Source organism: Rhineura floridana, chromosome 1 (genome assembly GCF_030035675.1).
Source record: "Rhineura floridana isolate rRhiFlo1 chromosome 1, rRhiFlo1.hap2, whole genome shotgun sequence".
In the NCBI taxonomy this organism is placed as follows: domain Eukaryota; kingdom Metazoa; phylum Chordata; class Lepidosauria; order Squamata; family Rhineuridae; genus Rhineura; species Rhineura floridana.
The window spans coordinates 110,623,220-110,638,987 of NC_084480.1; the positions used below are offsets into that span (position 1 = coordinate 110,623,220).

The 15,768-nt window shown below is 38.3% G+C and overlaps 1 protein-coding gene across 9 annotated transcripts in view; it reads right to left on the reverse strand.

Moving 5' to 3' along the window:
- BRD10 (bromodomain containing 10) overlaps window positions 1-15,768 on the reverse strand; it is a 77,318-nt gene that overhangs the window by 41,978 nt on the left and 19,572 nt on the right. Inside the window, exons 2-3 of one of the 9 annotated variants that reach the window (XM_061629451.1) lie at window positions 5,346-5,424; window positions 3,936-4,001 (exon numbers count right to left, since the gene is read on the reverse strand). The exons of 7 other annotated variants lie outside the window; for them this stretch is intronic. The gene's annotated coding sequence lies outside the window, so the exon portion shown is untranslated. Of the gene's footprint in view, window positions 1-3,935; window positions 4,002-5,345; window positions 5,441-15,768 lie in introns of all 9 variants that reach the window. One more of the 9 variants, XM_061629455.1, reaches the window with a different exon arrangement.

The window sequence follows — 15,768 nt, forward strand, 5'->3', positions numbered from 1 at the left end:
CCAAAGCTAACTCATGACTGTCAAATCACAGTTTGGCTGTGACATCTAAAATCAGGCTTTGTCTGTAAAATGCTTTCCCTTATTAAGGCCTGATTGATAATGATAGATTAATTTTAATTGTGAATATATCATGAGCCCATAAATAGCATTCCTATTGTTGTTGCCAGAATTTTTGCATTTACAGTATATTTACAAATAAGTTGAACATGTATAAAAATCCAAATAGTTGTGAATGTAGTTCCTCTCTTATGGATTAATGCAATGGATGCCACTTGCACAGTGTTTAGCAGAGTGTCATTATTTCCTGTAAGACTAACTGCAGAATTTTGCAGAAACCATCAGGGTCTGAGTTCTTTCCTACAGAGAAGCTATTCATACTTTTTGTCATCTCACCGATAATGGGTTTGGAAGACATGTGTGTCTTTTTCATATTCTGTTAGGCTAGGGTGGTCAGGTAACCTCCTTCATACCAGAAGGATTATGGTATTCCCAACTCTTTCGGCTGTCTCTACCCAGTAATTTTGTGGTAAACTGGGTTTCAAGGAAAAAGGAGAAACATTTTTTTAAAAAACAAAATAAAATAGGTAAGCATGCATCACAGGTGCTACTGAAAAGTCTCTGTGTCGTGTGCAAAGCTACAAAGCTTTGTGGTCAGGTCAGGGGGGCATGTTGGTTAATAACAGTCAAAGCGGTTGCTGCTGTTGCACATAATCTAAGTAGGGTTGCATCGTCAGAAGCATCCCAAACCCTGAGATTTCAGCGGCAGGCCTAGAGTTGCCAGGTGTCCAGTTTTCACCCAGAGACTCTGGTTTTGGGGGGGTCCTCTCCAGGCCTCCAGGTGAGTCACTTTAATCTCCAAACTCTTAGCTTTCATTAAAAAAAATAGATTAAGTTTCTGGGTGGTCTGGTTCAAAAGATATAAGCCAAAATGTCAGCCCCCCTCCTGCACCCTGCAACTTCTGTTAGTACTAGCTGTTCTAATCCCGGCCCTTTCAGGTTTTTAGCCAATAAGTAAAGTCAGGGTTGTGATTGACAATAGCAATAGCTAAACCTCATTTCAAATTCTGAGAACAGTTTCCTTCTCCTGCTTGTCTCACATCAGGAATTCAGTAAATACATAGCTTTCAGCAACATAGAGTCCTTTCTCTGTACAGGACTGAGACTTGCTTTTGAGTAAAGATGCATAGGATTGCACTACAACAGAAGATCACAGCAGGATCTTGGTAGGCATAATAACATGCAGGGGTTTTTTTTTAATTACTTGCAAAAAATGGCATATGATACTTTTTATCTTTCAAATAACTTTGGAACAGAAGTTTTAAAAGTATACATGCTGCAATGTTATACTTTTCTAATTAAGGAGTCAAACAAGTTTAGATTTTACTGGACTGTTGAAGAGGGCAGTATGTCTTATTCATAACCTGTTTTGAAAACCTTGCCAATATGAAGTTTTTCTGGGAGTAAAGCTGCAATGCTAATTCCACATACCTGGGAGTTAACCCCATTGAATTCAGTAGGACTTACTTTTGAGTAGTCATGATTAGGATTGTGCTGAAAATCAATGGGACTTCTGAGTGAACTCCCACTCTGATCCTTTTTTTTTTCTTTAAAGCTGTTATTCGGGGCTTACTTAGATGTCACTGCTTTTATTTGGCAGGAAACTAATACTTATTTGTTTTAAAAAATGTTCTGCAATGGCCAACTGGTTTTGGCAGTAAACTATTATATGGGGTGTATGTATTTTTACATCTCCAGTGTGTGCAGATATGGAATATTTCCAACAACCCTGTGAGGGAGGGTTGGAAACCAAGGCAGCTCCCATCAAGAAATAAAGCCTTTTAAAATCAATTAACCATAAAACAAATATAAAACAGTTGCAAAACAGTTTAAAGTGGCATGATTCTGAATTTTGGATTGGGTGAGTGAAGTTCCTTATCACTGAAGTGCAGACCTGTGCATGCTTTCCTGTCTGAGTAAGCCCCACTGAATACATTGGGACTTGCTTCTGAGTAAACATGCATACAATTGCACTATAAATATCTTTGCAGGTTGTGTAAATAACAAACATCTTTGACATTCATGCTTATATAAATATTTTTTCATACTATGTCTTGATATGTATCTGATTGCACACTAAGGTTGTAAATCATTATTTACAAATTATTATTTCCTCTACATTTTAAGTGTGCCCTTCTTCCTTGGGGTGGTCATGGTACTCCTCTATTGTTTTCACCCTGAGGGACAGATTAGGTTGAGAGATGGTCAACAGTAAATTTTGTAGCTTATTTCCATTTAAAAATTTAATTAAAATGATTTATACATAGGCAAAGTTTATGAAGTAATGCAGATCAACATAATACATTTAAAGCACATCCAACTTGCATTTAAAGAGCATGATGTCCCCCAAAGAATCCTGAGAAGTGTAGTTTCCCTCTCACAATTATAGTTCCCACCAACCTTAAACTACAGTTCCCATTATTCTGTGGTGGGATTCATGTGCTTCAAATGTATATTGAATGTGCTTTAAATGCATGGTATGGATCTGTCCTAGTATGCTGTGCATACATTAGTGAATTGAAAAGCACTATTGTAAAAGATATGTTTTTAAACATAACTGTAGCTCAGTGGTAGGACACATGCTTTGCATGCGAAGGTCCAAAATCCAATCTCTGGAAGAGACTATTGACTGGAAACCTGGAGAACCAATGCTAGTCCATGTCATCGGTACTGAACTAGATGGTACCAAATGCCGTGACTCAGTACAAAAGAGGAAAAAGACACAAGGGCCATAGTGACACTGAAATTTATTTATGTATTTTATTTATATACTGTTTTATTGTAAAAACACTCAAAACTGTTTAGAGAAGGAAATAAAACAAAAGAACAATTTTTACCGGAAGAGTTAACTCTAATAGATACCTTTACTACATTGCCGACGGAGACAAAATTACAAATTCGGACTAAATTGGGAAAACTAATATCTACACTTGAAAAATTAGAACATAAAGAAGAAAATCAAGACCAAGTTACCCTAAATAATATAAAAAAGAGTGATCAACAATCCCCACAGAAGTCTGTAAATGAACATATCATCAAAAGTGGGAAGATGGAAGTTCGAACTGTACCTTTGTACAATAAAACTAAAAACTGACAATACGAAAGCTCAAAAACACACAATTTGAAGATTGTATCATGGAATATGGCAGGATGGAAGAATAAAATAATGGACCCAACTTGTATGAATTTTTTAGATCAATTTGATATCATATTCATACAAGAAACTTGGGAATTAGAAGAACTGCGTCTAAATGGATATTCGATATATCAATTGGAAGCTATGCCTAGCAAGAGAGGCGGACGCCCAAGAGGAGGCCTATGTATTCTCATTTCTACTACAATTAATGTGCCAATTGTTAAATGTGATCCATTACCTGAATTAGCAATTGCGGTACTCTTAAAGCTCTCTTGTTATACCCTGATGTTACTCAATGTGTATTTACCACCGAGCAAAAATAACGAAATGGCTAAGAATAATATAGCTAAGTTGGAACATTATATAATAGAACTAAATACATTACATCCTGAGGCCCTATTATTAATAGCCGGTGATTTTAATGCAAGAATGGGACCATCAGATGAAATATTATTCACAAAATATCAAATGACGTGCCCCTATTTGGACGGCCCAAATATTATCCCAACAAGGCAGGCAAAAGACAGGGGTGTAAACTATACTGGCTTCTGCCTAATACAAATGATAATAAACTTAAATTTAATTCTTTTAAATGGTCGCACAAAGGGAGATCTAGAAGGGGAATATACTTTTATATCCAGTAGAGGAACATCTACAATAGATCTGGGAATAGTGTCACAGGAGTTGTACCAAATTGTTGAGAAATTTAGGATAATGGAGCGACCTGAAAGTGATCACTTACCTATAACTATTGAACTTTCAGGTGGTGAAAGTCAAATCTTTATTGAACCACAATCTTTTCCGAGCACTGTTTATGAGATTCGTCCAAATAGGATACAATGGAGACCCAAATTGGAAAAAGAGTTTATATCAAGGTTAAATTCACATGATTGCCTTGTTTTAAAGGAATCTATATTGTTAAATACTCAACAGACTAATCCATACCACTATTTTCATAAATTGATAAATATTCTCCAGATGACATTTGTTTCGGATACAAAGACCAAATATAATAATAGGCTGAAGCACTCTAAACCCTGGTTTGACCAGGAATGCGTAGATAAAAAGAAATATTTAATAGCCAACTTCAAAGCATATAATCAGGATAGATCCCCTGAATTACTACAGATCTATTGCGAAACAAGAAAACAATATAAACAATTACTAAATAAAAAAAAGAAAACAGAATGTACATTACTCTGGCAACATATTATAAATGCTTCAAAATCAAAAAATTCATCCTTGTTTTGGAGCTTAATAAGGACAAATTGGCCAAAGACTTACACCAATATAGACTCCTATATCCCGGCGCAAGTTTGGGAAGATTATTTTTCCAACATATATAGGAACAATATGCCCGAACAATCTAACATCAAAAGAACTAAGTTGATGCCTCCGGAATGGGACCCCGTTTCTAGGAAAGAAATTCTGGATCTAATAACACAGTTGAAACCAAACAAAGCCCCAGGTCCAGATAACATTCCTGCGGAAATTTTTAAATCGAATGCAGAATGGTGGGCTCCAATATTGGCGGTCTTATTTACATATATTGACCGTACTACGCAAATACCTAGAGACTGGGGTGGCGCTGTAATCATTCCAATATATAAAAAAGGATCAATATCTGATCCGGCCAATTTTAGGCCTATTAGTCTACTAAACATAATTAGTAAACTTTATGCGGCCCATTTACATAATAAATTAAAATTTTGGATTGACACTGAGCATATCCTAGCCCAGGAACAAGCTGGCTTTAGGACTGGACGCTCCACTACTGATCAATCTCTTATCCTCCAACATTTGGTAGATAAATATTCAACAAAAAAGGGAAATATGCTATTTACCGCTTTTATTGACCTAAAGTCAGCTTTTGACTCAATATCTAGATCTAGATTGTGGGAAAAGCTTGGCAAAACTAATATAGATCCTCGATTGCTGCTATTAATTAAAGGGATGTATGAGAACACCTATCTTCAAGTGAAATGTAATAATAAAGGACATCTTACAAAGCCAATAGCCACATTTAAAGGGGTCAAACAAGGTTGCATCCTGGCTCCACTTCTCTTTAATATCTACATAAATGAGATAGTTGACTTTCTAGCACCTGTCATCTCCCACCCTCCCAGGATGGCTGAAATACCAAGAGACTTACTTCTCTATGCAGATGATATAATTTTGTTCTCGAGATCACCTATTGGCTTAAAACGACTATTGTCAAAGCTGGCGACATTCTGTACAAACGAACAACTTGAAATAAATTATGGAAAATCAAAAGTCATGATCTTTAAAAAGAAACAAAATAGATCAAAACACCGCTGGCAGATAAATGGGCATTTAATAGATCAAGTTACTACCTTTAAATACCTGGGAATAACTTTTCAGGCTTCAAATTCATGGCAAATGCATAGGAAGATGATAGTTATGAATGCAAGAAGAACTCTTAAAGCTCTGCTATCCTTTTTTTATAATAAAGGAGGACAAATAATACCATCAATTATTACAGTCTTTAAGACAAAAATAATACCACAATTGATCTATGGCATGCAAGTCACTACATGTCAGAATTTTACAACTCTGGAGGCGATACAAAACAGTTTCCTTAGATCTATCTTGGCTGTTCCTTCCTGCATACCTAATTTTATTTTAAGATTGGAAGCAGGATTACAAACAATTGAATCCAATGTTTGGGCCCATAGAATTATATGTTGGTTAAAATTATTGTTTAATCCCGAGATGTTGGTATCTTATATATTAAAGGATAGTCATCAATCCACCTGGAAACAAATGCTGATAAATAAAATAACATCATTAGGTTTTTCCATACCAATAATTTTAGAGCTGGGATATGTAAAAGCTAAAATAAATATTCTGCAGAGAATTAAAGATATAGATTATCAGCAACATTTGATGTTAATGCGAAAACATAGGTATAATTTAAAACCTTTGACACCTATGCCATATTTAGCCAATCTTACCATACCAAAATGGAGAAGGGCGTTTACGCTGGCAAGATTTAATATCTTGCCATCAGCGCTGTTAGAGGGTAGATACAAGAAAGTTCCTTATAATGATAGAAAATGCCCTTGTGGAAATGGAGAAATTGAAACTGTCACTCATGTTCTATTTTATTGTCCCTTTTATTCTGAAGTTAGATCTCAACTTATCGCGCCTATTATAAATTCCCTTCCAGGTAGAACTGATGTTTTTTATACGGAATATTTATTAGCAGATAGCTGTAATGATTTAACAGAGAGAGTAGCTAAATACTGTGCCATAGCCATTAAATGCAGGAAAGCCTTAATAAAATGATGGTAATATTGTAGCCATAAGGGCTTAAGCTAAAATAATTCGCACTTTAAATCCATGGCAAAACTGACATTTTGGGATTTAGATAGAGAAAATGTCTAGATAAATGTCTAGAAAAGACCTGTAGTCTATGCTTGTTCCCAAACGAAGTTTTAATTATTTTGATTAACATTGTGATGATTTTAACATATTCTGAATTGGTATACTAATTTTATTATTTTTGTTGCATATAGTGTTTTAATATTTTAACCTTTCTAGGAGATAAAATGTATATATATATGGATACTTATCTGGTCAATGACCGTAATAAACTGAACTGAACTGAACTGAACTGAACTGAACTGAACTGAACTGAACTGAACTGAACAAAAGTATTGGAAAAAACAGTTAAAAACAGTTATTTAAAAACATTCAAAATAATAAAACCAACAATGAGCTGAAAACAGATAAAAAACATAATAGCTTCTATATGCGTGGGTAGGCTTGCCTAAACAAAAATGTTTTTAGCAGGTGCTGAAAAGAGTACAATGAAGGCACCTAATGTAAATAGGCAGGGAGTTCCAAAGTGTAGGTAATGCCACACTAAAGGATCAATTTCTTACAAGAGCAGAACAAGTACTATGTAGCACCCGTAACATGGAAAGCACACATTGAACTTGGCCTGGTAGCTAATTGGCAACTAGTACAGATTTCGCAGCAGAGGTATTATGTGCTGATAGGGTCCCACTCACATCAGCAATTGTGCCACAGCATTCTGCACTAACTGCAGCCCGTGGGTCAGGTTGTGCTGCAAGGGGATTTCTGTGTCCTTGGCTGACTGGCTGCCAGGATTTTTTTAGTTTTAGTTAGGAACACTGACTGGTTGTGGGATGCTCAGTTTTCTGTCTTACTCATAGGAATCCTGTTGTGGTTGGTATGGTATTGCATTTGGGAAATCATCACTGTCATTTCTTTTTCTAGTTGCATTTCATTTACCTCTGACCTTATTCCCTTACATCCATAGAAGCAACAACAGTGGTTCCATGCAGTCAGCTCAACACACTTGTTATTTGCATGATGGTTTGTTTCTCGCCCAATAGTGGTAAAAGAGAATTCACATACTAGGAAGTGTGGCTTCAATTGCTGTTGTTCCCAAGCTACTGCCTGTGAAGGTAGACCAAACTATGTGTGTTTTCTCTGTCAATTATTACTCACTGGAATTGGGTTGGCTGTCAAAGTGAGTTTATAGCAGCCCACAGAGTAGGCAGGAAAGAGTAGATAATCTTCTTAACTCTTATTCATTTCTCAAACCTCTCTCTGCAGTGAAGGGTCAAGTCTATAAAGTCGTTTGGAGCAACCATGTTAAAAGGCAGGCAGGAGGTTGCCAACCCTGCTTTAATATGGATATAGTTGTAGAGGATCCCTAGTCAAAGCTTACCAACAGCACAATCCTAACAGTATCTACTCAGAAGTAAATCCTGTTGAGTTCTATGGGGCTTAGTCCCTTAGTTAGTTTGTTTAGAATTGCAGCCTTCAGGGGCATCCATCTTTATTTCTGAGTGCTCCAATCTAACATCTCCACAACATTAGGCTCCCTCCTTCCTACAACGGCTTTCTGGTGATTGGCCTGGCCTGAGAGCACTTAAAGCCTCCCTGTGAGAAGCAAGTAGGCTAGATTGAATGTTCCTTACTGAAGCTCTCTAAGCAGGGGAGAAGGAATTATCTCATCTGTTCAGCTGGACCTAGAAACATCCTCATTTAGCTAAGATTCCTATTTTAATTTCCAATCAGAGAATTTTTTTTGTTTGAATGGTATGCTCCAAGCAACTGTGGTTGATGCTTAATGTACCATGCTTAATGACACCACTAGGGCACACCCCGTGATATCATTAGGGCACACCTCATAGCATCACTAGGGCCTGCTTCTGAAATCTCAGGGTTTGAGATGATTCTGACCGGGCAACCCTAGGCAGGCCCTAATAATGTCATAGGAGAGGCCCTGGAGCCAGTTACATCCCATCAGTGGGGTGAGGAAGAACTTCCTCCTCCTCGCAACCCCCCATGGGATGCAGCCAGTTCTGAAGCCAGGGGTTCATGAACGGGCTTAAATCTCCCCAGGGAAGGAAGGTTTGGGACTATTGATGCAGCCCCCCCCCAGCCTTGGCCTTAACAGACCTGGACTCAGTGGTGGGCTGGATAACGGCCAATAAACTGAGTCTGAATGCTAGCAAGACAGAGGTACTCTGGGTTGGTGGTTCCCAAGTTCGGATAATTGGTCAGTTGCCTGCTTTGGATGGGGTTGTACTCCCTCTGAAAGAGCAGGTTCATAGTCTGGGGGTGCTCCTGGATCCATCTTTGATGCTAGAGGTTCAAATGGTCTCAGTGGCTAGGAGACAGCTGCAGCCATTTCTGGACAGGGATAGCATGCACTGGTAACCTCCAGGTTGGATTACTGTAATGTGCACTATGTGCAGCTGCCTTTGAGGTTGGCCCAGAAGCTGCCTTTGAGGTTGGTCCAGAAGCTGCAGCTTGATGCAAAATGTGACAGCAAGACTGCTCACTGGGGCAGGGTTTTGCCAACATGTCATCCAGCTGCTGAAAGAATTACACTGGCTGCCCATTAGGTACTGGGCTAAGTTCAAGGTTCTGGTTTTGATGTACAAAGCCCTATACCCCTTGAGACCATGACACCTGAAAGATCATCTTTCCTCTTATATACCCAGTCGATCTCTACACTCTGCAGATACCATATTATCAGGAGGTCCATTACTCACAACACAGGAAGTGGACCTTTAGTGTAGTGGCACCTACTCTTTGGAATTCCCTCCCCTTAAATATTAGACAGGTGCCATCTTTTGGCACCTACTACAGACCTTCCTCTTTCAACAAGCCTTTTAGGTAAAGATATTATCCCAGTCTGCATGTGTGTTGGAATTGCTTTTTAAGATTTTTTTTAAAGCTTTATTAAGAAGATGTTTAAAAATGTTTTGTTTTAATATGTTTTTCAAGATGTTGTGTTTTAATATATTTTAATGTTTTTTTCTGATGTTTTAGTGTGTTTTAGTGTTTTTGTTTGCCCCCTTGGGCTCCTGCTGGGAGGAAGGGCGGGATATAAATTTAATAATAATAATAATTTTTAAAAATAATCTCCCCGGGGAAGGCTCCAAAGCTGGGGGCGCATCAATGGCCTAAATCTCCCTGGGGAAGAGCAATTTGGGCCTGTTGCCACACACCCCCAACCAAAAACTGAAGATTCAGGTGCCTCACCCGGAGACCCAGGGACTACTCAAAAATATGAGAGTCTCCAGGTGAAACCCAGAGACCTGGCAATGCTAAATCTAAGGAAGATGGAATGTGAAGAGCTGCACATGCTCATGCCTCCTCCACCACCACCTCTGTGAAGCACCATCACCATTGTGAAGTATGGAATGTGCAATCAGAGAGGAAAATGGTCAAGCAGTTCCCAACCTATTAAATACTGTCACTTATAGTGCAATCTTATGAGTGTCTACTCAGAGAAGTCCCCTTGTGTTCAGTAGGGTTTACTCCCTGATAAGTTATAATCATACACAATGAAGATAAAAGCCATTGTTAGACCTGAAATCTCTGTAAGGCATCTATGGTAAGGCAGAAGGGTAGACAAATTTTGTCTTTTCAAAATAAACATTTCCCCCCCAAAGATAGCAATATTAGGTTTGTCTTGGGGATTTCCAACATGCCATTGGGGTGTGAACAAAAAGGAATCTTTCCCTGTCCTGGTACAAAAAAAAATGATTTCCCTGCACTTAGAAATATAGAAAGTCACATAGAAGACTAGACTGAACTCTTTTCCCTCACCTGCTCGTTTTCTGTGTGCAAGGATATTTTTTAGGTGGAGGAGCATTAAAGCAGTTGAAATACAAGAAAAGTCACTGCTCTTTGGATACAGGATGCAGCTTGACTCAACTAGCCAGACTTTTATTAAGATATACAGAGCTTTGGTCTTCTTGTAGTTTTGTATCTAGTTGTATCCAAACTAAGTTCTAACCAGATTATACCCACTGAAATTAATGGACCTGTTAGTCATGTCCATTAATTTAATTGGGTCTACTCTGTGTATGACTAATGTCAGATACAACCTCTTCTTCTAGATTTTAAATATCCAGGATAGGAGATTTTCCTCTCCTCCCCCCCCCACGGCCCCTTGGATTGCAGAGGTCACCCAGAAGGTAGCCTCATCATACCTATTTTTATTTAATGTTTTTATGTAAACTTTTATTTCTTTTTTAAATAAGAACCTGTGGCCCTTCAGATGTTGGTGGATTACAACTCCCCATCATCCATAACTAATGGCCATGCTACCTGGGGCTGATGAGAACTGGATTTCACCAACTTCTCGAGGGCCTCAGGTTCCCCAATTATATCTGGGATATGCAAAATCTTGTTATACTTCCAGCATAGTGTATCATTTTAGTACTAGCCACATATAAAGTAAGAATAAGCTCTACCACCACTCTAGCACTGTTTCTGCCAGGCATCAACCAATTATTCCAATATGACTTTTGCAAATTAACTCTTTGTGAAAAGTAACCACACCAACATAGGATAAAAAATCTTCCTTATGAGAATGATTTTTCTTTTTTTTTCTTATTCAAGGACACAGAAAAGTTCTCCCTTATCTATCCTTTTTCCTTCTTCGAAGTGATTTCTTGCATGCCTACTCTGTTCAGTTTTAAGTCAAACACTGACTACTATATCCATTTTAGGAACACTATTACCCTATTCACATTTTAAAAAACCACCAATCTTATGAGTGTCTGATTTGGACATTATCAAACATTAACTGAAATGACAAAACATTTTGATTCAGGTTATTGGACACATATCAAAGTATCGTTACAAATCATAGTTATCTTTAAAATATAAGAAAAGAGTATATGCAAACTGAGGGTGTAGCTGATGTTATGTTTATATCTATTGCACAGTTTTACAGCTTGTGCAAGACAAATTACTGCAAACAAATGTATTATCAATTCCCACTTTTTCTTTTAACACTAGAATGAAAACATTTTATTTTGGATTCTCATTAAGAAGATGAATTAGGCTACAATTATAAGAATACTTAAATATAATAAGGCTTAGTTCTGAGAAAACATGTTTGGAATAACACTGCATTCTTGAGTTTACATTAGTATATTTTATGTATCTATATCCCTTGTACCAGCAATCCATTATGGTGCTGATAATGATAACTATTGGCAGGGGACTGACTATTCTTTTGGTTGCTGGCCGAGGTATTGCTATGGCTTTCCCACAAGATGTAGTGATTTAAAGCCATCCAGGTTGGTGACAAAGAGGATTAGACAAATTCATGGAGGATACGGCTATCAGGGGTTACTAGCCATGATGCTGTGTTCTGTCTCCACTGTCAGAGGCAGTATGCATCTGTATACCAGTTGCTGGGAATCACATGTGGGAAGAGTGCTGTTGAACTCAGGACTCGCTCTTGGGCTTCCCAAAGGCATCTGTTTGGGTACTGTGAGAACAGCATGCTGGACTGATGAGCCTTTGGTTTGATGCAGCAGGGCTCTTATGTTCTCATGGGGGGGGGGAATCTCCCTTCTGGGTGGTTAGCATTTATCATGAAACTTTAACCAAGCTCAATAAAGAAAGACAAAGGACACTTCTCAGTCAATTGTCTTATACGTGAAAGAAAACTATCATTTTCTGAATGAAGCATCCACAAAGAACATTATTTTGATGCCTATTAACTTAATAATTTCTTCTTTGCAAGGAATTGGATTCTTTCTACTTTGCTGCATGATTTTTAAATACAACGTTAAATGCAACTTAGATTTTTTTTTTACTGTTAGACTGCAGTAACAAAGAAATGGGCATAAACTTAATTTTAAATGTAATAAGCTGATTTTTCCACCAAAAGCCTGTTAAAATGCAAATTGGATACACCAAGCCTTTTATATGGTTTTTGGAATCACCACAAAGTTTTTAAAAAAGTAAAGAAAATGGAGTCTGGAGAGAGCTCATATGCATTTTATAAAGAGCTTCTGTTGCAGCTTATTCTAGTCAGGAAGCTTCTCCATGCTTAGGCAGACAAGCTCAGAGACTGCACAGTTCCTTTGTTTTCTAGTCTCAGGAGCTTCTCAGGATTTGCCCACAGTTCCCTAAAGTCTTAAAAACCATCCTTAGGGATGTGTTATTCAGCAGTTTTAATAGTGATTAGTGCCCAAATGCTGGACAAAAAAAATAGACTTTAACTAAAAACACATCCGTTTTACATCCTGAGCCATAGAAGAACTTCTCAGGAAAATTCAATTCATACCGTATCTGAGTTTTACAATCTGAACAAGCCTGTACGCTGAATCAAATATTCTGAACAACAGTAACATCGCTTCATTTGTAGAAGAGAGATACAGAGGCAAGATAGAATATGCTTCAATGAATAATCTGAGTTCTGGATGACTGACAAAGCCCAACTTCGAGAGAGATGGCCCTGCAGAATTGTAGACCATGGAACCATAATTCAGTTTGATGCAAAATCAACACCATTTATTTTTGCAGCATAGTTGTGCAGTCTCATCCTCCATTACTCAGACGAAAGCACAGTCTTTAGACAGTGAACAACTTTGAGTATTTCACCTTTAGTAGTAATGTTAGGTAGACTTCTTGTTCAGTACTGTCCTCAGCTGACGTCTGTCTAAACCAATTTCACTTCTGAGCCAGGACAAGCTATGCCTCTGGCAAAAATGTATAGTTATGGTCTGAGAAAAATTACAGTAGGGCCCTGCTTATACGGCGGGTTCCGTTCCGGACCCCCGCCGTAAAGCGGAAAACGCCATAAAACGGAACCCCATTGACTTTAATGGGCCGCGTCACGCGAAAATGACACGACAACGGCGCAAAATGGAAAAAAAAACCTTTAAAATTGGAAATGAAAGGTGCCGCATCAGTGGAACGCCTTAAAGCGGAATGCCGTAAAGCGGGGCCATACTGTATAATCATTTAGTATAGCCAATCAATATACAGAGTAAAGGGATTGCTGTACTTATCTTTCAATAACCTGAATACTAGAAGAATCACCTACATTTAGGTAGTTGCAGAAGGCAGCAGAAAGCAAAAGCAAAACATGAGCAACATAGTCCATCAAAAACGTGCAGGGGAAGGGGAGGTAAGTTTTTAAACCACAAGTCCCAGTTCAGAAAACACACTAAGCCAAACTTTGGCTTAGGTTACAGCAGTAAAAACAGCTAGGAAGGAACTCCTCTCCCGGAGACTGCACGTTTGTGTGATCTTGTTAAGCCATTGTTGGGTGAACTAGCCTATAGTGATAGCAATCAATCATATCTTTCCTGCCACACCCTATTTATAGAGAGGTAGCAGATCTAGGGGCAGCTGCTACTAAGCTGCCCTAAAAACTAAGGGAGATCTTGAGATAAAAAATGAAAACAAGGAAGCATTCAAATGAGGAAATGTTGTAGTAATGGGTCACTTCAACTACCCTGACACAGACTAGCTATGCTTCTGTTCCAGTCATGACAAAGAGGTACCATGTTTAGATACCTCAAGTGACACTGCCCTAGAACAGTTGGTCATAGATATGACCAGAGGAACAGTGACCCCAGACTTAATCTTAGGTGGCACCCAGGACCTGGTGCAAAATGTGTTATTGAGATGATTGGGAGTATGACTGTAGTGGTATAAAATTAAACATATATATAAATGGCCTCAAATGCAAAGATGTATCACTGAACACTAAAGTCAGGATCATTCAGACCATGGTGTTCCCAATCTCTATGTATGAATGTGAAAGTTTGACAGTGAAAAAAGCGGGTAAGAGAAAAATCAACTCATTTGAGATGTGGTGTTGGAGGAGAACTTTGTGCATACCATGGACTGCAAAAAAGACAAATAGTTGGGTGTTAGAACAAATTAAACCAGAACTGTCACTTTGGACACAGCATGAGAAGACATTATTCACTAGAAAAGACATTAATGCTGGGAAAAACAGAAGGGAGTAGAAAAAGAGGAAGGCCAAAGAAGAGATGGATTGATTCCATAAAGGAAGCCACAGACCTGAACTTACAAGATCTGAACAGGGTGGTTCATGACAGATGCTCTTGGAGGTCGCTGATTCATAGGGTCACCATAAGTCGTAATCGACTTGAAGGCACATAACAACAACATAAATGGCCAACTGCCAAGAAAATCCAACACAATCACATTTGACTTCAAAAGAGGAAACTTCCCCAAAATGAGGGGCTTGGTAAAAAGAAAATTGAAAGGCAAAATTCAGAGGGTCAAATCACTCCAAAATGCTTGAGAGTTGTTTGACAACACAATATTAGAAGCTCAACTGGAGTGTATACCACAGGTCAAGAAAGGTACCATCAGTGCCAAGAGTATGCCGGCATGGGTAACAAGTAGAGTCAAAGAAGCTATTAGAGGCAAGAAGTCTTACTTTGAAAAATGGAAGCCTTTTCCAAATGAGGAGAATAAAAAGAAACACAACTCTGGCAAAAGAAATGCAAGCAAATAATAAGGGATGCTAAAAAGGTATCTAAGGTGCACATTGCTAAAAGCATAAAAGCCAGCCCCCCGCCCAATTAAATACATTCAAAGCAGAAGACTGTCTAGGGAGTCCTTGTAGACCGGTGGAGTACAAGGGAGTTAAAGATGTCGTAAAGCAGGATAATGAGATTACAGAGAAGTTAAATGAATTCTTTGCATCTGTCTTCACAGTGGAGAATATAGGTCAGATCCCTATGCCTGAACTAACTTTTGCAGAAAGGGAGTCTGAAAAACTGAGACAAATAGTGATAATGAGAGATGAAGTTATAGGCTTAATAGACAAAATAAAAACTGATAAATCGCCAGGTTCAAATGGCATCCACCTGAGTTCTCAAAGAACTCAAATGTAAGATTGCTGATCTTCTAACAAAAATATGTAACTCATCCCTCAGATCCTCTTCCATACCTGAGGACTGGAAAGTGGACAATGTAACACCAATCTTTAAAAAGGGATCCAAGGGGAGTCCAGAAATTACAGGCCAGTTAGCTTAACGTCTGTTCCAGGAAAACTGGTGGAAAGTATTATTAAAGACAAAATAACCAAGCATATAGAAAAGGGAGTCTTGCTGAACCAGAATCAGCATGGCTTCTGCAAGGGTAAGTCCTGTCTCACTAACCAGTTAGAGTTCTTTGAGAGTGATGTGATGTTCCTATATTAATGTACATATGGTAAGTGTTGTTGTTTTAGAAGATACATGGTAAGTGGAGTGAAAGAGGAGGGGGAG